We start from the raw sequence: 24,568 nt of genomic DNA, 5'->3' as shown, positions 1-24,568 counted from the left end.
CCCAAGTTCAGTTTCTGTCATCTTGTGTGAAAGGGAATCTCAAGTAGAGAGCTGAGAACCATCTCCGCCTGATTCTATGGAGGTGCATTGCTTGTCGAAGTTGACAGAGCTGAGCGAGATGGACTAGTGGTTCACAAGACTGGGGGGGGGGGATCCATGATTAGTTTCTTTAAATGCCAAGGGGTGGTCAGTAGAGGTCCCTGAATCACATCAGCACTGGAGTAAGTTAACCCTACTATTGCGGTTTCTCTCTACATGCTCCAAAGTTGTCATTTGCTCCATTAAGAGAAATGTGTGGGTACCTATAATCATTCCCTAACAGGAGAAAATGGGATGTGGATGGTGCTGTGGGTTAAACCACAGAGCCTAGGACTTGCCGATCGGAAGGTTGGTGGTTCGAATCCCCGCGACGGAGTGAGCTCCCGTTGTTCGGTCCCTGCTCCTGCCAACCTAGCAGTTCGAAAGCACACCAAGTGCAAGTAGATAAATAGGTACCACTATGGTGGGAAGGTAAACGGCATTTCTGTGCGCTGCTCTGGTTTGCCAGAAGCAGCTTAGTCATGCTGGCCACATGACCCAGAAGCTGTACGCCGGCTCCCTCGGCCAATAAAGTGAGATGAGCACCGCAACCCCAGAGTCGTCCTAAGGGTCAGGGGTCCCTTTACCTTTAACAGGACAAAATAGAAAGGAGAGGGAGCAATTTTCTAGGGGGGAAATGGCTGAAAGGAAAGGACAGCAAAATAAGTTGTGGTCCCAAGTGGGACCACCCCACATACACAAACAAGACAGCTGGGCTATAGAGAAAAGCAAAGATACAGGAAATCGGATCATCAGCATCATTGTCTGGTTGCTGTCCGTGTAGCACAGCTTCAAATTCTACTATATAGTCCTAAGTTCCAAGTTTCCTATTACTGAGCTATTTTTAATACAGTGTGCTTAAATTCATTGTTGCTCTGGCAATAAGAACAACAACAATAATTTTAAAAAATGGGAACAGAGGAACTGAGATTTATGAAGCATGGAAGCCATAGCTGATGTGAGAGTGAGGTGTCAGAAGCTAGAGGGTTTTCTTGACCCTTTAAAAAGCCCATAGCCATAGAAGAAGAGGACACCACCCACTTTGGGTTGTCTTAAACCCCTCTGGTTCTAGCAGGACTGGAATATGTCTAAGAGGGTTCGGCAATTATAGCTTATATTTAATAGAATTGAGGTTTTTTCAGTCATTCTGGAAATCGCTGTCATATTCTGGAATTTTCCATTTCCTGACCAGAAACAGCTTTCCAACATAGTACTCAACTTTTCTATCATTCTGTGTAAAATTAGAGAAGTAACCATTCCCTCCCCCATTTTAATTTCTGCCAACAGCTGTGTAAAATCAGGAATTACAATACACTTTTACTGTTCCAAGCAATTCTTAAAAAGTGAACTTTGCCTGAAGTGTTTCAAGAAGCATTTATTCACATCAAACGCTGGGGGGGGGGGATTACAGTGGTACCTTGGTTCTCAAACTCCTTGGTACTCAAACAACTTGGAACCCAAACGCTGCAAACCTGGAAGTAAGCGTTCCAGTTTGCGAACTTTTTTTGGAAGCCAAACATGCTCCGTTTTGAGTGTTATGCTTCTGGGTTTGAGTGCCACCTGTTTTGAGTGTTACTCTGAGGTCTGTCTGTTTTTGCTATTTATTTTGCGTTTTTGTTTTTGTGGCTCTTTTTGTTTTTGTGACTGTGTGGATCCCAGTTCAGCTGCTGATGGATTGAATGTGTGACTGCTGTACATTGTTTATCACTTTCATTTTGTGGATCGATGGTCTCGTTAGGTAGTAAAATTCATGTTAAATGGCTGTTTTAGAGGTTGTTTTTGAAAGTCTGAAACAGATTAATCCGTTTTGCATTACTTTTCATGGGAAAGGGTGCCTTGGTTTTGGAATGCTTTGGTTTTGGAACGGACTTCTGGAACGGATTAAGTTTGAGAACCAAGGTACCACTGTAGAAATAAGTGAAGAAGTGTCCGTATATAATAGCAAGTGGCTTCACACTTTGCTTCCCCTTCTTCTTTCTCCGTGTCATTGGATGTAGCTAAAGTAGGGGTGGTGAATCTGTGGCCTTCCATATTTTGATGGACTACAACTCCCATCATCCCTGACTATTGACCATGCTGGTTGGACCTGATGGAAGTAGGAGCTCCCCAGAACATCTAGAAGGCAACAGATTCTGTACTCCAACCTAAAGGGATGAAATGAGGAAACAACATGAATAAGTTTGTCCAAATATTATTTCTATAAATGGATATGTTTCAACGTTTATGCCCTGCCTTTTTGTGATCAAAATCAAACTCAAGCAGCTTTCAAATAAAGCTATAGGTCATGGGAAAAGTCTTGTGGCCTCTTATAGTATAGACAGTGCTATGGAGAGTTGTGGGGGGACAACCCCAGAAAACCAGGAGGGAGGTGGAATAGAGCTGGAATACTCTCCAGATGTGGACTGCAGCTTCCATCTGATGGAGGTTATAGACCAAAACATCTGGAGGCAACCACATTGGCTATTCTTGGAACAGAGTGTCTTTGCTGGGTTGCTGGAACCCTAAACAAGGGCTCACCATAGAGGGCAATTTGTTGTGTGTCTGACTTGGGTCCCATAATCCAGGAAAAACAGGGTTCCCTGTGGGGATGATTCCATATACCAAGAAGGTTTAAAAACAAAAACAAAGAAACGTATAAATGTTTGAGGGTGGGGGGAACCTGCAAACAGTGATTTGCCTAACTTTGTAAAGCAGTTTTTTGTATAGTGTTCCAGAGTTGTCTCTCTGATTCCGCCCCCAGCTTCTGAGCTATCAATATATAACTGCGTCTTCGTTGACATAGAAATTAACACTGCCTAGAATTGGTGATATATAGGCCATGAAGGTTTGCACCTTTCCCACCTGTTTTCAAGGATTGAGGTGATTTAATTAGCGCTTTCCCTAGTTGCTCCCTGACATTTGGTCCAGTCGGAATATTTTGTGTCATTCTGGGTGGTGGTTTTGTGCAGAGATGTGAAATGGCAGAAGAAGGTGTTGGAAAAGTGGAAATCGGTAAGGATAAACAGGGTCTCACCTCACAAGACAGAGCGAGATGAAAAAAATCAGCTCTGTTTGTTTTACATACATATTTATATGAAACATGACATGTAGAAAACCAATATTACAGAGGTTAGGTTCAGAACTTTCTTTATGTGACATGATACTTTTCTAACCAATTTAGTCTCCCCTTTTTTGGAATGTTTCCAGTTACAGACTTCAATTACTGTTTGCTCTGAATTCATTTCCCCCCAGTGCAAAAGACTGAAATATTATATGTTTAAGAAATAAATTTATGTTGTAATGGGGTCATAATGGCTGAGTTGTAATTGTTATTCCTGTTGGCTTATTTTTGAGAACAGCTATAATATAACTTATAAAACTCTTGTTTTTGTTTATAACTGGAAGTACAGTGGTGCCCCGCAAGACGAATGCCTCGCAAGATGAAAAACTCGCTAGATGAAAGAGTTTTCCGTCTTTTCAGGTGCTTCGCAAGACAAATTTCCCTATGGGCTTGCTTCGCAAGAGGAAACGTCTTGCGAGTTCTTGCGAGTTTTTTCCCTCCCCCCCCCTTTTCTAAGCCGCTAATAGCGCTAAGCCGCTAATAGCCATGCTTCGCAAGACGAAAAAACCGCAAGACGAAGAGACTCGCGGAATGGATTAATTTCGTCTTGCGAGGCACCACTGTATAAAATTGGGCTGTCCTAGTAGGGTGTCTTTGTAACATGGGGAAACATTCAAATATGCTTTCCTGACCTTCAGTCTTAAGTAATACCATTGGGGGCTAGTTTTATCCCATGATCTTCTCTTTGGGAATATTGGCTGTTATTCAGCTAAACAGTTAGCCTGACTTGGGTGTCATGCTAAACCATAGTTTACTGTGATGACAGTTAGTGTAGGGGAGCCTTAGACTCATGCCACCCACACCTTCCTATAGTGTGGCTGAGAGGAGATGCTCAAAAGCACTTGTTTCTGTTTTTGATCATCCGAACCTGACAAATTATGGATAAGTTTAACTTCAATGGAAATTGGGGCAGCTTCAAACTGGTTTCTGAACCTGGTTTATTTTAACCAATTGTAGTTAAAACTAACCACAGTTTAGAGTGGGAACAACACACTAAACTGTGTTTAGCCTAAATATTCTGTGGTTTTAAAATGTAGGGCTAATTCCTCTACAGACCAGTCCTAAGCATGTAAGTTTTACTGAGTTCACTGGGGCTTCCTCCCAAGTAACAGAGAAAAGGTTACTTAATTGGAAGCAAATAACATTTGAGATTGACGGGACTTCCTTCCAAGTCAAGTCTGTTGCACATTTCTTAAGCAGAGGAAGCTTTCATTAGGCTGCAGGCATTGTCACAGTGTGTGCATTTATCAAGGTCTACGGTATCCTTTTACTGTGTGATACCTTGTAAACAGAGCTCTGGCCTAGATAGGTTTACTGCTTCTTTATTCATGCCTAGTTAGCAATCGGTTAGCCTCTTTCCTTTGTCCCAAGTTATTTTACCCAGCCCTCGCTTTTCAGGAGCCCTTCCTGCAAAAACCACTAAGCTCCAAGAAATCAATTAACAGCAGACAGCCAAGGCGAAATGCAATTTAGGTCATCTGCAGCCAGTAGGGAAAAGAGAGATGATGGCATTCTGTGAACACGTCCTGAGTCTGTCCATTGGCCTGTCTAGTCCAGTCCAGTCTGCTTTGATTGACAGTGGCTCTTCTATGTCTCAGAGGGAGGGTCTTTCCTACCACCTGTTACCCAATATTACTTTAATTGAAGGTGCCAGGAACTGAATCTGGAAACTTCTATCTTCTGCCACTTAGCTGCAGCCTGGGGAGTGCTGGAGAAATTGTTGTTCAGCATTTAATGCAGACTTAAATAGCCACTTACATGGTAATCTGTGGCAAGAAGAAGTTCTCTCCAGGTGACAAGACAGGGAAGCTCTACAGAAGTCTGGTTTTTTCACCAGGTACAATGATGGGCAGGTACAATGGTCACTGCCCATATATACCAAGGCTATTCAAGTGCAATTTAATAGGTGAAAAAACCAGACTTCTGTAGAGCTTCCCTGTCTTGTCACCTGGAGAGAACTTTGTCACTAGGGACACAGGTGGCGCTGTGGGTTAAACCACCGAGCCTAGGACTTGCTGATCAGAAGGTCGGCGGTTCGAATCCCCGCCACAGGGTGAGCTCCCGTTGCTCGGTCCCTGCTCCTGCCAACCTAGCAGATCGAAAGCACGTCAAAGTGCAAGTAGATAAATAGGTACCGCTCCGGCGGGAAGGTAAACTGCGTTTCCGTGTGCTGCTCTGGTTTGCCAGAAGCAGCTTAGTCATGCTGGCCACATGACCCGGAAGCTGTACACCAGCTCCCTCGGCCTATAAAGCGAGATGAGCACTGCAACCCCAGAGTCGGCCACAACTGGACCTAATGGTCAGGGGTCCCTTTACCTTTACAATGGCCACTGGCCACTTTTGTAGACTTGCTTGCAAGGCCAATAAACTGGTGTTTGGGCTGACTGCGTTTGACTTGCTTTGGCGAGGTGAAAAAGAAATAGCCTCAGATTTCTCATACCTACGGGACCGCCTCTCCTGGTATGCCCATGGAGGACCTTAAGGTCCATAAATAGCAACACCCTAGAGGTCCCGGGGCCTCAACCAGAACCAGGGCCTTTTCAACACTGGCTCCAGCCTGGTGGAACGCTCTGTCTCATGAGACCAGGGCCCTGCAGGATCTGATTTCTTTCCGCAGGGCCTGTAAGTCAGAGTTGTTCCGCCTGGCCTTTGGCTTGGAATCAACTTGATCCCCTCCCCCTCTTTCCTTTCTCCTTCTGTGATGGAACTCGTACTTGGGGGCTTCCCTGGTTTGTTTTCTGGCCCACATAGGACCAGACTGGATAGTTGGCCTTGGTGAAGATTTGACATTTTCATCCCAAAAAGTTTTTGATTTGAGTTTCTACTGAAACGAGGCTGTATTTTAATGTTGTATTTTAATCTTGTTTTTAAGTTGTATTTTAATCAATTGTTTTTCTACCTGGAGTTAGCCGCCCTGAACCCGGTCTCGGCTGGGGAGGGCTGGGTATAAATAAATAAATATTATTATTATTATTTGGTGGAGAAGCCATCCGGGTTTCTCCATCCAGGAAGTAACTACTCGCTTCCCCCTGCCCAAGTTAAAGGAAAAGGGGAGTGAATTTTTGTTCCAGAGTTCAAAGAAGCCTCTTGAAGTGAGCAGGGTTGTGTCAGGCAGATCATGGCGATGCCATAGGCATGCGTAATAATCATGGTTTGAAATTAGCAGGGTCCCAGGCGCGTTTTGCGCCTAAAGATTCTCCATTTGCGAGCACCTCAAAAAGTCTGGGTGCCTTTTTTTTAAAAAAAAAAAAATTGTGTGCCTGGCTGACACGCAAAAATTACTGAAAGGTATGTGCTTTGAAGCCTCAAAGTATATGTTAAGGATAGACAATACGTTAAGGAGTTTGGTAAAACTGAAGTATGGTACCAATAGTTTTTATTGTAAGCACCCAATTAAACGTGTATTAACAATTTCTGCTAAAAGCGTGATATTAACAATGTATCACTTACATGAATTGCGTACAGTCATACCTCATGTTACGTTTGTTCATGTTACGTTTTTTCAGGTTGCGTCCTGCGGTGACCTGGAAGTACCGGAAGGGGTTACTTCTGGATTTCGCTGCTCACACATGCACAGTAGCGCTAAATTGCACTTTGTGCATGCACACAAGCACCAAATCATGCACAGATATGGCGCTTCAGGTTGCGGGCTTTTCATGTTGCAAACGGGCCTCTGGAACAGATCCCATTTGCAACCAGAGGTACCACTGTATTAGTTCATGCTTATCAAAATAAGAAATAAAAAGTGTTGTCGACACACACACACCCCCAGTGGCGACTAGACAGTCTTTTTTGGTACCCACAACCCAGGTCCCAGAAGCCATTTGGCTCCTAGCTATTCTATCCCAGTTTCTAACACTGATAATAAAGGAACAGAGAGGGGAAGCAGATATAATTGCACCCTGACAACTCAGGTTCCCTGAGACGCAGCTTTGAAAAAGGTGGCAATTCAGGAGTATTGGAGCATTACTGCTTCTTCTGGGCTGCAGTTTAGCTTGGTGTTTGAGTTATTTTGCATGCAGAAGATCCTGGTTCAGTAAACAATATCTCCAGTTCAAAACCCCCAGAAAGCTAGACATCTGTTTAAAATCCTGAAAAGGTGCTGCTTCTCAAAGTAGACATTGCTGGCCTTGATGAACCGATAGTCTGGCTTCAGGCAGCTTCATGTGTTTTCCGACAGTTTTTCAGGAGGGGATGGGAGACTAGGGTGGGCTACAGTTGCCCCTCACCCCTCTTCCAGCAAGCAACTTCTCCCCAAACTGCAAATCTTGTTTTTAAGGGGAAAGACAGCTCTTAATTAGATTCCTGGCCGGCATTTAAATTCTCTTGGTGCTCTACTGTTGGCAGAAATATGCAAGCACATCTCTTTCAGCTAAAGGAACTGTAGATTGGAAAAGCACTTGAGAGCTAGTTCATTACTTCTTTGCTTTCCGTGGTGAATTAATTAGATTGCTTCTTTTCCCTAAAATCTCCCCCCCCCTCTCTTTCCTCGCCTCCCCATCCTCAAAGCTGCCAACTTCAATTTTTGATTAATTTTACTTTGGAAATTCATATTGCCTTTAGTAGCAGCAGCAGCCTCGTTGACACATCTTAATTCATTATAGTTGTTTATATCCAACCATAGCTTGCTTTGCACCAGGAACCTGGGTCTGTGGCCCTCTTGATGTTGGGCTGCATGATGTGGGAGTTAAAGGTAAAGGGACCCCTGACCGTTAGGTCCAGTCGTGGCCGACTCTGGGGTTGCGACGCTCATCTTGCTTTATTGGCTGAGGGAGCCGGCATACAGCTTCCGGGTCATGTGGCCAGCATGACTAAGCCACTTTTGGCGAACCAGAGCAGCGCACGGAAACGCCATTTACCTTCCCGCTGAAGCGGTACCTATTTATCTACTTGCGCTTTGTGCTTTCGAACTGCTAGGTTGGCAGGAACAGGGACCGAGCAACGGGAGCTCACCCCGTGGCGGGGATTCGAACCGCCGACCTTCTGATCAGCAAGTCCTAGGCTCTGTGGTTTAACCCACAGCGCCACCCGTGTCCCTTGATGTGGGAGTTGAAGACCCACAATTTCCCCACCCATGCTTTTCCCAAGAGTCACTTTCTCACTGTTGCAATGGCTTACCCGTTTTTGTCTCCCTTTTCACAAATATGTGAATGTGATTAACTAGGGACTGTGCCCCTGCTCACTCCTCTCCCGAACCCCACTGCCACTCCCCCTTATTAACCCCCTAGGGCCCCCCCTTCTCACCCCATGCCACTACCTCCGCCCCCATCCCTCAGCCCAAACACTGAGGTCCAGCGCCGCAGGAGGAGCATGTGAAAAATAACAAGGTATACCACAGCACATTCTAGACTTGGCATCAGCCTTGTAGATTTGTATTGGCTCCCTGTACCATCCCGAGCACAATTCAAAGTGTTGGTGCTGCCTTTTAAAGCCCTAAATAGCCTCAGCCCTGTGTACCTGAAGGAGCGTCTCCACTCCCATCATTCCCTCGCTGCGAGAAGTGAAGCTACAGGGAACCAGGCAGAGGGCCTTCTTGGCAGTGGCACCCTCCCTGTGGAATGCCTTCCCATCAGGTGTCATATAAAGAACTACAGTGGTACATTGGTTGTCGAACTTAATCTGTTCCGGGAGTCCGTTCAACTCCTGGAACCGTTCGAAAACCAAGGTGCAGCTTCCGATTGGCTGCAGCAGTTTCCTGTACTCAATTGGAAGCCACGTCGGATGTTCGGCTTCCAAAGAACATTCGAAAACCGAAACACTTGCGGTTTTTCGGCGTTCGGGAGCCAAAACATACGAGTACCAAGGCATTTGTGAACCAAGGTACACAACTTTTAGAAGATATCTGAAGGCAGCCCTGTATCGGGAAGTTTTTAATGTTTGACATTTTATTACGTTTATATATGTGCTGGAAGCCGCCCCGACTGGCTGGGGAAACGTAGCCAGATGGGTGGGGTATAATAATAATAATAGTAATAATAATAATAATAATAATAAATAATAATAATATTTCTGCTTGTGGATCTGTCATGGGCACCAATTGGATAGTGTCTGTGCCATCACGGATAATGAGTATTTCTCCCATGCTGCTCCCCAGTTTCTCATTGGGGGCATGTTTCTGGAGGAAAAACAGCCTTACTCAAAAAGAGTTCTACAGTAATTGTTTCAGTGTTTAATATGGATGCAGTGTGTTTGTAAGTTTCCCTATTCTGTTTCACTTTCATCATTTCCCTTCCTTCTAACATTTCCCTTTCCTTTCATAACAACAGGGGGTACGGCAAGGTAGCATCTCAAAGGCGTTCTTGTTGCCACCCTCCTTGCAACAGGTGCCATTCTTTACTTTCATTGGTGCTGGAGAGCTGGGTTGCTTCTGCTCCGAAACGGATGCGCCAATCATTCACATCCACTTTGGCAACCCAGGCCTTTCGTTGATACATAAATCGATAAAGAAATTGGATCATGTAATATAGTTCTAATGTGAACTGCCATCAGATGAAAAATCATGCTGATGTATTGCAAGCCGGTATGTACAGAGGGGTGCCTGTGGCATGCATTCCTTCCCCCCATGCTGATTATTTTATTGTGATATTTAATGCACGGGAGTTGTTTTTCAAACTGCATTCCAGAGACCCCTGGGTTTTCTCAGTGAGAAGATGATTGACTGCAGAGATGCTTCCCTGACAAAACAGTCACTACTATTGGCAAAACCTATTTGGTGTTTCGCAACTTTCTGACTAGTTGCAGGACCTTAGCCAGACCTAGCAGAGTCAACGCAGAATCCACGGAAGCAACTGGCGACTTGGCTGCAGACAGGATAGAGGAAGCAGGAACCAGGAAATTGTAGTTAGGTGTTCATTATATACAGTGGACTATTTACAGGAACAGAACATGGATCTTTAGCTAGCTCTCTCTGACACGACTCAAAACTCCTACACTGACACACTGAACCTCTGAACTACCAGTTAGTAGTCCATTAATTATCACTCCCTTGAGAGAGCTTGACCAGTCAGGGAGCTGTCTCTATGCCTTTGTTATCACCAGGCAGAGTTACTCCTTCAGATTGCCTTCTGGCTGTCTGCCAAACCTTGATTGACTCTGTGTGAGTAGCTGCACGTACACAGTTTCCCAACAACTACTACTGGGTACCTGCTTTATTTGTGAATCAGATCACACAAGGCATTGGCCATTGAGCAACATTCTTCCTGTTCTTCCTCTGCTGTGTGCAGCTCTGGATAATGTTGGGTGGCTTCTCCTAGGACAGGGGTGCAGGTACCATGTTTTCATGGCCTACTTTGTTCAGGGCCAGCATCTGGAGTTGGCAGGGATGCTGGGCCTGCTGCTGCTGCTCCTGCTGCCTCTGCCACCAAACCCTGGCCTCCCTTGGCACCATCAGGTACCTCACATGACATGGATCCTCCTGTTTTCTGCCACCAGTCGCTTACCACCTCTTCTACCTTGATGCATTTATCCAGGCTGCAGTGCTCCTTCTGGATACAGAGCTGCTCCTTAGTGGGTAGCTGAAAAGTCCCCAAGATGCAATACCCACCAGTGTCAATGTTAGGCATTGCATCTTGGGAAATCTGCCACAGAGCTATAGTCTTCCCACCACAGAGCCAAGTAGTGCTACAACTGGGGAGATGAGTGACTGGCAGCCATTGCCACACTGTTGACGCATGCCAGTGACCTGCCAAAGTCTGCTGTTTGCTTAGTAAAGGCAAACTTTGGCAGCTAGGAAAATGTTGATTTATGGATAGAAGATTTGGGTGCTATTCTGAAGTAAGGGTTTTGCATAAGTCTATGGAGCAGATGGAGGCAGTGAGAGGTTTTACTTTCTTGGGCTCCATGATGGCACTGCAGATGGTGACAGCAGCCACGAAATTAAAAGACGCCTGCTCCTTGGGAGAAAGGCGATGGCAAACCTGGACAGCATCTTAAAAAGCAGAGACATCACCTTGTCGACAAAGGTCCATATAGTTAAAGCTATGGTTTTCCCAGTAGTGAGGTATGGAAATGAGAGGTGGACCATAAAGAAGGCTGATCGCCAAGGATGCTTTTGAATTATGGTGCTGGAGGAGGCCCTTGAGAGTCCCATGGACCACAGTACGCCAGGCACTCGTGTTTCCCGCTGCCTCCCGCAGTTTGGTCAGACTCATGTTGGAACACCGACCAACCGTCTCATCCCCTTCTCCTTGTGCCCTCAATCTTTCCCAACACCAGGGTCTTTTCCAAGGAGTCTTCTCTTCTCATGAGGTGGCCAAAGTATTGGAGCCTCAGCTTCACGATCTGTCCTTCCAGTGAGCACTCAGGGCTGATTTCCTTCAGAATGGATAGGTTTGATCTTCATGCAGTCCATGGGACTCTCAAGGGCCTCCTCCAGCACCATAATTCAAAAGCATCCTTGGCGATCAGCCTTCTTTATGGTCCACCTCTCATTTCCATACCTCACTACTGGGAAAACCATAGCTTTAACTATACGGACCTTTGTTGGCAAGGTGATGTCTCTGCTTTAATAAAACTGAAACTAAAGCTATCAATAAAATTTAAAAATCAATAAAACCAAAACTATGAAACTATAAAACTAACAAAAATATTAAATGTCTATTAAAAACATACATGTAATTACAATCCAAACAGCATGGCACCAGCCTTTTCATTAAGAGCAGTCAGTTCCCAAAAGCCTGATACAGTTCCTGAAAAGCAAGATACAGTCGTACCTTGGATCTCAAACACCTTGGCTCCCAAATAAATCAGCTCCCGAACAATCAAAATCTGGAAGTGAGTGTTCTGATTTTCGGAAGCCGAATGTCCGGCACGGCTTCTGATTGGCTGCAGGAGCTTCCTGCAGCCAATCAGAAGCTGTGCTTTGGTTTTGAAAGTTGAATGGACTTCCGGAACAGATTCCATTCAACTTCCAAGGTACGACTGTAGTCGTAGGGACAGCAAGGAGGGAGCCAGTCTAGCTCTCTAGGGAGGGAGTTCCAACTTTTCGTTGATTGGGATGGGCTTTTTAACCTTTGTATCCAGAAGGCCTCACTTCTCTCCACAAGGACTGAGTTTCCACATCAGTCAAGGTAAAGTTAACAAGGTTCAGTCTTTTCAAACCCTTTGCAAATCCCAGTTCTGTGTCTGCAGTCTAAAACAAAATGCTGGGCAGTGTTGCACCAGTCTGTCTCTATTTTGTTATCGCTCCACCGAAGTTGCTTTTGCTCCTTAATTCTGATTATTGCTTGAATAGTAACTGACAAGTCAATTGGAGTGAACTTTGAGAAGACTCTTTTTTAAAAAATCTTTTTTTAGAAAAAAGTGTTCTTCAACCCCAAACCAGGTTTATTAAAGGTTTTTGTTTCCTGAACCAAACACCATTTCATTGCATCAGTGCAGGCGTTGCTTGTGGTTGTCATAGCTCCATGAGTTGAAGCACCCAAATACAGCAACAAGGAGCCATAGCTCGGTTTTTCCCCAACTGGGTGCCTGTCATCCAGCTGTTTTGAACTACAACTTTTCTCCTCCCCAGACAGCACAGCTGAATACTGTGAACACTAAATTCTCATTCTGCCACTGACTAGCTGACTCGCTGGCATATATTTATTTGTTGTTGTTTTTTCAAAAGACTTACAACATACCGCTTCTTTGATTTCATAGGCCTGATGTGGATTTTAATTGCAAAGCATAATTACCTTGCGCTGAAAATGTTTTGACTATCATAAATAAGGGGCTCAACTGTCATAATAGAGAGCTATAATCTCATTAAGGGTATAAGAAGTAGAGATTACTTTTTTAGGCAACAAGAGGCAGAATTTCTTTTGTTAAGTTGGGGTTTGTACCTGGGCGCTTTAGCCCAGGATTAAGGAAGCTGTAGCTCTCTAGACGGCTGATGTTGCATCAGCTGATTGCTTTTACCGTATGGTTTTTATGGATTTGATATATTAATTGTGCAAATTGCCTTGGAACCAGTTTTGGTGAAGGGCAATACATTGATGTTTTAAATGCAAGATTATTGTTTATTCTGTTGGTGAGTTGCCTAACACCGAGTGGTCTCCAGGCAACTCACAACAATTTAGAAACATGCAAAAATCTTAAGGCAACTAATATAAAACGACATTTTAACGTTGCCAAAAACTCTACCAACAGCACAATTATGCGGTAATTAGAGCATAGCAACCAGGACATCATATGCCATCTAAAAGTAAGCAATATCTTCTCACAATATCTGGATGGAGGTCATCATTTATTTCAACCTTTAAATCACGAACTTTGTCAAAAGACCACCAGTTCTAGATTCTCCGTTTACAACATAATAAACTTGATATGTCAGTACATAACATAACATCCACAGGATGCAAATTAAAACAGTTATACAAATACAATTCAATAATCTGAACCATACAGCCCAATAAATAATACACAATAGTGCATAATATATATCGAACCTAATAACTAAATACGAAGCAGCAATGACAAATTATGCACAGTATCATCCCAGCAGTAAATTTTACAACCCCGTGAAATAGAGTCTCATAACATGTTATTACCCACTTAAATTGGATGCAACTATTTAACATAATGCACATGTAATAGCAAAGGCCTCTTGAAAAATGAGGGGGAAATCAGCAGAGGGATATCTGAAATTCAGAAACAGTACACAAGTGCTTATACGTCTTTCTCTGCAAAGCTGGGTGAGGGTTGTCGGAGGAACCCTGTGCCCCCTCTGAAAACTACAATTCCCAGAGTTCCTTGAGAAGAGGGGTTGATTTGTAGCTCTGTGGGGAGACTAGGCACCTCCTAACGACTCTCAGCACCCTTAACAAACTACAGTTCCCAGGATTCTTTGGTGAAGCCATAACTGTTGCCAAGGATACCATTTTGAGCGTGATGGGAGCCTAGATCATAAATGACCATTGGCCATGCAGCTGATGAGTCTTGGAATTCCAGCAGCATCTGGAAGGCACCAGGCTGGGGAAGACTGTTGTGTAGGGGATTGGGGAGCTGTGGGAGAGGAGAAACCCTGCTCCCGTTTTGCTGGAGTAACCCCAAGAGTCTTGCATTACAGCTGGGATGGGAGAACCTTTGGTTCTTGCTAGAACATCTCCCATCACCCTGGACCATTGGCCATCTGGTTCGGGGCTGATGGGTGTTTGCAGTGCATCATACCCAGACCTTCATCTGCATCCCTGTTGCTTTCTCAGCAACTACCTGCATTCCCAGCGCCCTTCCTGTCTTGATCCAGAGAGTCTGAGAGAGGGAGCAAGATCATCCAGATAGGAGTTGATTGGCAGTTTAACATGCCGTCATGAGTCAGCAGCTCCAGCACAGCCACCTGGCGCTATTTGAGCTTTCCCTGGTTGCCATGGCAATGTTATTTTAACAAACAGCCTCTTAATATTTAACGGAAGCCCTGCCTCTGGCAAGGCTGCGCATAGGCTCTGTATCGCTGCTGCATAAGAGCTAGTGGCAAAGAGAGGTTTGGGAGCCAAATTTTTTGGCATCAAACCCTCTGCTCCCCTGACGGATCGCTGCAATTCATTAGCTGTCTGAAAATGTATGCCTGTCCCATAGCCAGAGACCAAATGCAATTTAAAGGAAAACACAAGTACTCTTCAGTCGACAGTAGTTACTTTAAAAAGCCCCCAAAAAACTAATGCATGAATTCTCTGATAGCATTTACTGAGAACAGCTGAAATTCCCATCCTGCCACTTCCTGTTTTCTAAACTCAGAGCTGGGTTTAGTTCAGGCTTGATTTTCTTCGTTTTCCGCATCAATTTTTCTGCTTGAACATAAAGTGTGGGTTGCTGTGCAGTTGGAAACAGAGGCAGTGGAGGGCAAGAGGGAGAGCCTCAATCGGCAGGTGTGATATTTAGGGAAACAAATCTTTTGCAGGAGACATAAAAACAGCAGAAAGAGGACTTTGGGCTAGTTCTTGCAGATATTCGCGGAGCCTGAATAATTCACTCAGCTTTCATATTTTATGCAGGAACTTTTGCTTCAGAACATTGTGTCTCAGACAATGGGCTCAAAGGCTGCCGGCTCCTTTTCCTCTCCTCCGAGAGTCGTGACTTTTGTTGCGGTCGCTGAGTAACGGAGGTGAAGAGCAACGAGCTTTGGCTGGGGGAAGTCCAGCTTGCGATGGACTCTGCAGTCGTTGCTTTTGGGGCAGGGGGTGGGGAGCAAGCCGCTAATGCCTAAGTTTGTTTGGACCCAAGGTGCTTCATACTCAGGTCCAAATAGTTGGGCAGGCAAGTACTGGAACAGGCAGGTAGGCCTGTAATAATAATAATAATAATAATAATTATTATTATTATTATTAATTATTTATACCCTGCCCATCTGGCTGGGCTTCCCCAACCACTCTAGGTGGCTTCCAACAGAATGTGAAAATACAATAACCAATTAAACATTAAAAGCTTCCATAAACAGGGCTGCCTTCAGATGTCTTCTAAAAGACTGGTAGTTGTTTTTCTCTTTGACATCTGATGGGAGGGCGTTCCACAGGGTGGGTGCCACTACTAAGAAGGCCCTCTGCCTGGTTCCATGTAACATGGCTTCTTGCAGCGAAGGAACCGCCAGAAGGCCCTTGGCGCTGGACCTCAGTGTCTGGGCAGAATGATGGGGGTGGAGACACACCTTCAGGTATACTGGACCAAGGCCGTTTAGGGTTTTAAAGGTGAGCACCAACACTTTGAATTGTGCTCGGAAACGTACTGGGAGCCAATGTAGGTCTTTCAAGACTGGTGTTATGTGGTCTCGGCGGCCGCCCCCAGTCACCAGTCTAGCTGCCACATTCTGGATTAGTTGTAGTTTCAAAGATAGCCCCACATAGAGTGCATTGTAGTAGTGCAAGTGAGAGATAACTAGAGCATGCACCACTCTGGTGAGACAGTCTGTGGTTGTGTTTTCCAGCTTACCTGCCTGTCTGACAAAGGGTTAGCCCAATCTGCCCTGTCCTCATTGCATCAAGGAGACCACCAGGTAGGTGGGGACAGGCTGGGAGTTGGCAACAGCAAAGTAAGCTCTGAGAGAGCAACAGTTCAGTAGTCATAGAACTGTAGAGTTGCAAGGAATCCTGAGGATTGTCTATTCCAGTAATGGCAAACCTTTTAGAGACTGAGATTTGCAACCCCAAACCTACTTATTTATCGCAAAGTGCCAACACACCAATTTAACCTGAATACTGAGGTTTTAGTTTAGAAAAAAACAACTCATACATTAAAATCTTTTGTCTCAAAAGAAAAACACAATTGCAGAGCTTTCGGTGATACAACTTGTTCTTGAAAGGTGAAAGTTTGCATTATCCTTGTTTGGGAAATCATGAAAAAGGGAATTACTCCCAGGCAGCATGGCTGTTTTGATCATTTCCCTTCAAGAAACTCTTCTTTGGGAGATTTCAAAGCAGAAGCTGAATGGCTGTCTGCCATGGATGCTGTGGTTGAGATCCCTGCATTGCAGGGGGGTTGGACTTAGATGACGCTCGGCTTCCCTTCCAACTCCCCACAATCCTATGATTCGATGGCTAGCCCGCCCGGCTGCACTTCTAAAGCCTGCTTGTGCGGGAGGGAGCAAAATGCCGCCGGGCTTACTGGCAGTTCTGCACCGAGGCACTTTAAGACAGTGGAATGGAACATTCACCTTTCGTAAAGAACTTCTGGGAAATGATATATGATGAGATGAAAAAGATGTTGAAATATACATTCTTTAAAAAACCAGAAGCATTTTTACTTGGCATTATAGGCTCAAGACATTAATAGACAAGATGTCAAACTGTTCTTATATGCAACAACAGCGGCAAGAGTATTGTTAGCCCAGAAATGGAAGCAAGAAGAAATTCTGACAAAAGAAGAATGGCAGACGAAATTAATGGACTATGCAGAATTGGACAAAATGACAGGAAGGATTCGAAATCTGTGAGAGCAGAGATTTACAGAAGATTGGAAGAAAAATATGAATTATTTGAAGAGCAACTGTAATCAAGAAATTACGCTAGTAGGACTACAAGAGGTTTTGGAAGGAGAAATATACAAAGTAGAAAAAGATAGAGATATTGGTTATGAGTTTGAAATGTAATAGGGAAAATAAGAAATGCATACTAAGAGATTAGATTTGAAAATTTTCAGACAGGACTGATGGAAGTCGAAAAATTGAATAAGATGTAAAAGTATGTTTAATTACTTTTGAAAATGATATGTGCCTCGCAAGACGAAAAACCCGCTAGACGAAAGGGTTTTTCGTTTTGGAGGTGCTTCGCAAGACGAATTTCCCTATGGCTTGCTTCGCAAGACGAAAATGTCTTGCGAGTTTTTCCGACTTTTTTTTCCTCCCCCCCCTTTTTCTAAGCCGCTTATCCGCTAAGCCGCTAAAAGCCACTAATAGCACTAATCCGCTAATCCGCTAATGGGCTTGCTTCGCAAGACGAAAAAACCGCTAGACAAAGAGACTCGCGGAATGGATTCTTTTCGTCTTGCGAGGCACCACTGTGTGTGTGTGTGTGTGTGTGTGTGTGTGTGTATATATATATATATATATACGGAACATTCATGTTTCAGCTGCAGCCTGCAGGTGGCTAACCCGCTACTCATGCATGCGCAGCTCTACTCGGCGCTACGAACTCTGTGCTGGGGCGACGGCATGCATGCCCACAGAGAGAGCTGTTCCAATACGCAACGGTAGCAGCCAGGATACTGCTGGCACAGAACTGGAAAACCCCTAATATCCCAACTATTAGAGACTGGCAATCCAAGTTATTTGATTATATAGAGTTAGCAAGGATGACACAGAAGATCAGGCAGCAGAAAAACACAAAATTTATTAATGACTGGAGTGAATTTCTCACATATATGGAATCAAATTTAGGAAATATTAAAATTACAGTAGGCGATGTATAATGTTTGAGAGGTGTAAACAAAGGAGAAAAGAACCACCCCGCAGGAAGATGACGCGGGACCACAACTCAGGCCGTTCTGAAGGGAAGTCAATCACTGTGGGTGATGGGTGGGTGTGTTGCTTTTTGTTGGTTTCTTATGTTGTTGTTTTTTTGTTGTTGTGTTTGGTTTTTTTTCTGTATGAGAAATAACTCAATAAAAAGATTTATTAAAAAAAGAGAGAGAGAGAGCTGTGCCATAGGTTCACCACCAATGATCTATTCCAAGCCCCTGCAATGCAGGAATATGCCGCTGTTCTTTGTGGATCTTTGTGGTCACATGTTCTCTTCTGACTCCCAGGAGTTCCCTCCTCCATTGAGAGCAGGGAACCTGATAATAATGGCGGCAAAGCCTCTAGTTAGTTAGGTTCCTTCAAGAGGAAGGATGGGATGTAAATTGAATGAATAAATGAAAATAAATAACAAATACCTGGAGACAATGAAATGTACTGCAGAGCCCCTATCCACACAGAGGAAGTCTTGTAGTTCCGAAATATGTTGCTCCCAGTAACTGACAACATTTTAGAAACTACACAGTGTAATTATGACAAATCACAGCAAAGGGATTAAAATAATCTTAATAGTCATCTTAAATTTAGATGTCAAAATATGAACAGCGATTTTTGGCTAAGACACTTCATGCAGTAGGACATTCAGGCATAGGCAGGGAGTTGGCCATCAAAGCCTGGTAACCAGTTTGGTGGCCTTAAACTGTCATGGAATGGATTTATTTATTTGGGTGCTGGGAGGGGGGGACATTTGGGAAAGCATGTTGGCGGTTTGTGATTAAAAAGGTAAAGGTACCCCTGCCCGTACGGGCCAGTCTTGACAGACTCTCCTTTTGGAAAAATGTGGATTTCCTCAAGAATTTGCAAAACGGACTAGAAATCTATACCTCTCTCCTAAATCACAAGGACAAATAGACTTCTTCCAGACGGTTGGTTTGGAGAGTTTCAAGACAAGGCTGTCCTCTGTCTGCGTTGGTATTTGATTTATGTTTCGAACCACTGGCATGCACAGTGTGACAGAATAGGTGAATTAGTGGTTTTGTTCACGAGCAAGTAGAATTTAAACAAGCCTTGTATGTGGATGATTTACTATTAGTGCTTAGTAGACCCAAGGCATTTGTACCAGAGTTAATAAAAAAAATAATAGTTTGGGTAGAATTTTGTGGTATACAATTAATTGGTCAAAATGGGTAATAATGCCAGTAGGCAATAGATTATTTGTATACAAAGTGGTGGTTTTGTTGGTGCCCAGAGGTCTTGACAAACTTAGGTGCTTTGATTCCAAGAGATATTTCTGAGGATTAAACTGAACCTGAACAAGTTGATAAAGGAGGTTTCTAGCGATTTAGAACAATGCACGTTACTTAAATTTAGCATTTGGGGTAAGGTTAACATATTACACATGAATATTGCCACGGATTATATATGTACTTAGTGGTATTTTGTTATCTATTCCCCATATATATATATATTTTAATTGTTATTTGGGAAGTTAATTTGCGACAATACTTTAAGATAATGCAACCACCAGTATCTGAAGGTGGTTTTAAATTTCCAGATATTAGTATGCATCTTAGGGTGTGTCAGCGTGTACAAATGATTGACAAGTTTCTCCTCTTATCAGTGCCCCAGCTTGAGTGATTCTAGAGATGGTTTATTTCATGCTTGTTCTTGGATGGCTAATAATAGTGTCTATATATGGTAAAAGGACCTGTAGCACCTTTGAGAGAGAGGGAGGGAGATGGCGTATGTTGGCCTGTCAACTACAATATGATCCACACACTCACGCTAAATTAACTTTATGTGGTAATCTAGTTCTGAAGATAGACAGGCAGTCTTTTTTTGCGAAAGGAATGGGTGGCATGTGAGATACATATATTAGACCAGCTGATAGACTCAGATGCAGGATGTTTATCATTTCTTGTTTTACAGCTTAAGTGTCAATTATCAATGAGTGCGAGAGTGGCAATATTTTCAATTACAACATCTGCTGGTATCTATTTATGGCCCATCTGCTTTGAGTACTTTGGCATTTCCTAAACTGTTAGAGGGATTTATTGACTACTTACAGAAAACCAAACCTATAACCACTGTTTATGAACTCTTAATGGATTTTGGTAAGGTAGACGTTCCGGAACATAGAGAAGCGTGGAAAAGCGAATTGAAAGATAAGCAATGGGAAATTGTTTTAGAATCCATACAGAATGGTTTCCTTGGACCTGAAATTGAGATTGATACAGCACAAATTGATATTTCTAGTACATTGGACTTTACGGCATTTATATAGGAACGCTTTGTCTAATGCAGATAGATGTTGGAAGGTGTAATGCCGAGAAATGTGTCTTTGAGATATAAGATGCGGGTTTGTCCAGTGATATATTTCTTTTGTGGTTATTTACATCAATTTTGTACTGAAAAAATTATTGATATTTGCAGGAGCTCATGTGCTTTTAAACTATATCCCTGTGGGATGGGAACTATCAGACAGACAACAAAAGTGGGGTTTGTGAGCCCTTATGGTGGATAAGAGACTTCAATTTTGAGCCTGGAAAAATAAATACCTACCGTCTGTTATACAACAGTCTGAGCACCTGACAGCCCTGGCAACATATTTCATATAAGCATCTGTATCGTGTGGAATCTAGGGGGCTTATGTTTGCTTTTAAGATTTGTGTACCGATTGTTACTGTATCCACAATGTGAGCTGGTAGTGGTCTATGGTTATTCGTATTATTTGGATATTATTATTTGGGTGTTTTTGTTTTATTTTTTCCTTACCTTGTTGGATTTGCAATAATAATAAAAAAAAACCTGTTGGGAAAACTGGGGAATTACTTTCTTTACTGTCCCCCCCCCCTCCTATATGTGCCCTGGAGTCTGTTGTGGACCTTTGTATGATAGCTATTAGACCTGGCATTCGCTGCACATGTTCTGACTTTGGAGTGTGCATCTCTGTGCCTAGCCAAGGAGACTGTCATCCTCCATGTTTCTTGGGGCTGTTTAAGCCTGGAGATATCCTGCAGGACCTGGATGTGACCCAGTTCCAGAAATGAGGTTCAGTGCACTTCTGATCTCCCGGGAAGCGGGTGGTGGTGGTGGTGATTTTCACAGAGACTGAACTGTAAGGAGAGAAACTCTTGCCTTGTCATATCAGCCGCACTTCAACTCCGCCAGTTCAGACCGTGGCCTAATTTGGTGATTTCATTCTGCCTCACTAACTGTCGCTGCCGTAGCAAGAGGGGACACTTTTTCCTGGAACATTTCCTTCATGCGTGTCTTTCAAAGGTTTCATTGTTTCATGGGTTCAGCGCAAGGGTGGGGTGACACGTGTCTCCCTCCCCAATGTTGATGGACTGTAATTCCTATCATCCCTGGCTGTTGGCTATACTGGCTGAGGCTTATGGGAGTTGCATCTTGTCCCAGTTGCATCTTCATGGCCACAGATCCCACATCTCTGGTTTTGTGGAAGAACCACTCCTAATACAGTGGCAGATAGGTAGCCGTGTTGGTCTGCCATAGTCAAAACAAAATAAAAAAGACCAACTAAGTTAGTTCTAGGTATGATGTAGACAAATCACCAAATTTGTCATGTAGACAAAGCCATTTTTCACCTTCTCACCCCTTGCTTTTTCCTGTAAGACCTATTGCAGTCGTTAAAAGTCGTCAACAGGCTCATCACAGCTATCTGCCAATCACCCATTCCCACCACCCTTCGTGAGTAATACCCCTCCCCACCTTCTCACTATATAGAAGGGTCTGGTGACTTCTGTTTCAGTGTATCTGAAGAAGTGTGCATGCACACGAAAGCTCATACCTAGAACTAACTTAGTTGGTCTTTAAGGTGCTACTGGAAGGAATTTTTTTATCCTAATACAGTGGTACCTCAGGTTAAGAACTTAATTTGTTCTGAAAGCTAAGGGGCCTCCCGCTGCTGCCGCGCCACCACTGCACGATTTCTGTTCTCATACTGAAGCAAAGTTCTTAACCTGAGGTACTATTTCTGGGTTAGCGGAGTCTGTAACCTAAAGCGTCTGTAACCTGAGGTACCACTGTAAGTAGATCTGTAGCAATATAGTGTTCTTCTCCTGGTTTCTCATATTTCAACAGGTTGCTCAGACACCTGCATTGGAAGACTATGGAATTAATAGTATTGCATTTCCGTTCCTGTTTAGATGGCAACGTATATTACTCAAGTTAACTTCAAAATGGTAGCCATGGGTGTTCGCAGCAGTGGGGGATAAGTCTCTCGCCCAGGATGAACCATAACCCCCAGATTCCCAGTTTTCATTTTAAAAATAAGACCTAAGTTTCTAGCTTTTGTAGAACCTGAAATATGACGCAAAAGGCACAGGCAAAATTATGTGTGAGAGAGAAACTAGGTTGTGTGCTACAGCCACCCATTGCAGTGTTTTAATTTGCCCCCTGCTGGAAAAATCTCTGCAGAGGCCCATGATCTTGTTGTTTTTTGGGGGTGCTTCTGCTCATCTTCCTAAGCAAGGCCTTGATTTTGTTCCCTTGCCAAGTCTTGCCTTGATGGTGCCCTTACTAGAAGGCATCACGGCAGTGTGTGCATTTGTAAATCTCTTTTATTAGTTATTGTTTCTAGTTCAGCTGAGATACATGTAGTGAAATTAATTTTGAATCTGATACAAATGCCCAAGTGATAACATGTTGTGAAAGTGGAAAGAAATTGATTTTTTTTATATATTGTAGCTGCAAAAGGAAGCTTGTAAACTGAACTAAATTACAGTTGCGATCTTGTACACTCTTATTTTGGGAGCACGTCCTACTGATCCCAGTGGCACTTATTTGTCAGAAAACATGCAGAGGATTGGGTAGCATAGTTTATAAGCTAGAAGGGTATTCAGGCTTTTTGTAATTTCTTGCATTAAAATAGTTTTGAAGGTCTTTAAAAGTCTGCTGCCCAGGAGCATCTTTTAAATTAGTCAATTGTTTATTTATCTCCTGCCTTCCAAGAGCCTAAGTTGGCATACATGGCCCTAAAGGTAAAGGTAAAAGGTCTCCTGACCATTAGGTCCGGTCGCAGATGACTCTGGGGTTGCGGCGCTCATCTCACTTTATTGGCTGAGGGAGCCGGTGTACAGCTTCCAGGTCATGTGGCCACATGACCTGGAAGCTGACATGACTAAGCCGCTTCTGGCGAACCAGAGCACCTCACGGAAACACCATTTACCTTCCCGCCGGAGCAGTACTTATTTATCTACTTGCACTTTGACGTTCTTTCAAACTGCTAGGTTGGCAGGAGCAGGGACTGAGCAACAGGAGCTCACCCCATCGCGAGGATTCGAACCACCAACCTTCTGATCAGCAAGTCCTAGGCTCTGTGGTTTAACCCACAGCACCACCTGCATCCCTACATGGTCCTAACCTCCAGTAAAATTACAGTATAGCAATCTTTTATAGCACCAAGAATTTCTCATCCCTGATCAGACCGCTTAACAGACTGAACATTTTGTGCATTGCAATGCAGCGTGAGGGGTTGGATCCCTGAAATCTCTTCCAGATCTGTTTGCAAAACCTGCACGTGTGATGATGTTGTTATTGTGCCAAGAGGAAAGGGAATGCAGCTCTCAGACTGAGAAAGGCTCCCTTCTTCTTGCCATAAAACAAATGAAAACACAGTCGGAAGCTTTTGTGATTTGGATGGCTTCCAGGTAAAGTCTAAAGGATGTCTGTTTATGTTGTATGAGACCATGATGGTTCTGTTACAAAGCAGAGATGGAGAACTTGTGACCTTCAGGGTGTAGTGGGACTGTCGGTTCCCAAACCCAGCCAGCTTGGCCAGTGGTCAGGCATAATGGGAGATACAACCCACCAACACCAGGAAGGCTACAAGATCTTCATCCCTTGTCTTAAGGGTATTCAGGCATCAAGCTGTGCTGAATCATAAGAACAGTTTTGCTGAATTAAATCAAGGTCCATTTGGCCCTAGGTTCTGTTTCCAACAGCTGACTCCAAAATTTTATAGATCATAGTGTTGCATCCAACACTCGTCGTCCTCAGAGTAGACTCATTGAAATTATGAGCATGACTACCTGAGATCCATTAATTTCAGTGGCTCTACATAGCTGGATACATCCCGGAAAAGGGTTTTCTGACTCTAATGACTCGCTCCCAAAGACCCACCATCACCAGAGTCTTCTCCTCAAGATTAATGGGGCATATTGAGAATCTGCTGACTGGCGAATGACTCGTTGGCACTTATGCCTTCATGGCAACGTGTAACAAATAAAGCTTTTGACATTGCTGTGAGAACAGATAATTATAAACCTCCTTTTAGGGGTAGGGATTATTGAGGCTAGTCATATGTTCATTGGTACAATGTGGTCACATCTCATTGACATCACCATATTAGTTCTACCAGAGTCCAGCCAGGGAGTCTTTGACACATCTTTCCCCCCCCCATAACCTGCAATTGGGGTACAGTGGTACCTCTGGTTACGTACTTAACT

General features: G+C 43.8%; 1 protein-coding gene across 4 annotated transcripts in view; it reads left to right on the top strand.

Moving 5' to 3' along the window:
- ZHX2 (zinc fingers and homeoboxes 2) overlaps nucleotides 1-24,568 on the top strand; it is a 53,067-nt gene that overhangs the window by 4,637 nt on the left and 23,862 nt on the right. The window contains exon 2 of one of the 4 annotated variants that reach the window (XM_083749104.1): nucleotides 34-221. The exons of the other annotated variants lie outside the window; for them this stretch is intronic. The gene's annotated coding sequence lies outside the window, so the exon portion shown is untranslated. The remainder of the gene's footprint in view (nucleotides 1-33; nucleotides 222-24,568) is intronic. 4 annotated transcript variants of the gene reach the window in all.

Source organism: Podarcis gaigeae (genome assembly GCF_964106915.1).
Source record: "Podarcis gaigeae genome assembly, chromosome: 7".
Classification (NCBI taxonomy): domain Eukaryota; kingdom Metazoa; phylum Chordata; class Lepidosauria; order Squamata; family Lacertidae; genus Podarcis; species Podarcis gaigeae.
Note: the sequence above shows the minus strand (reverse complement) of the source record. Positions and strands in the feature narration are given on the sequence as shown.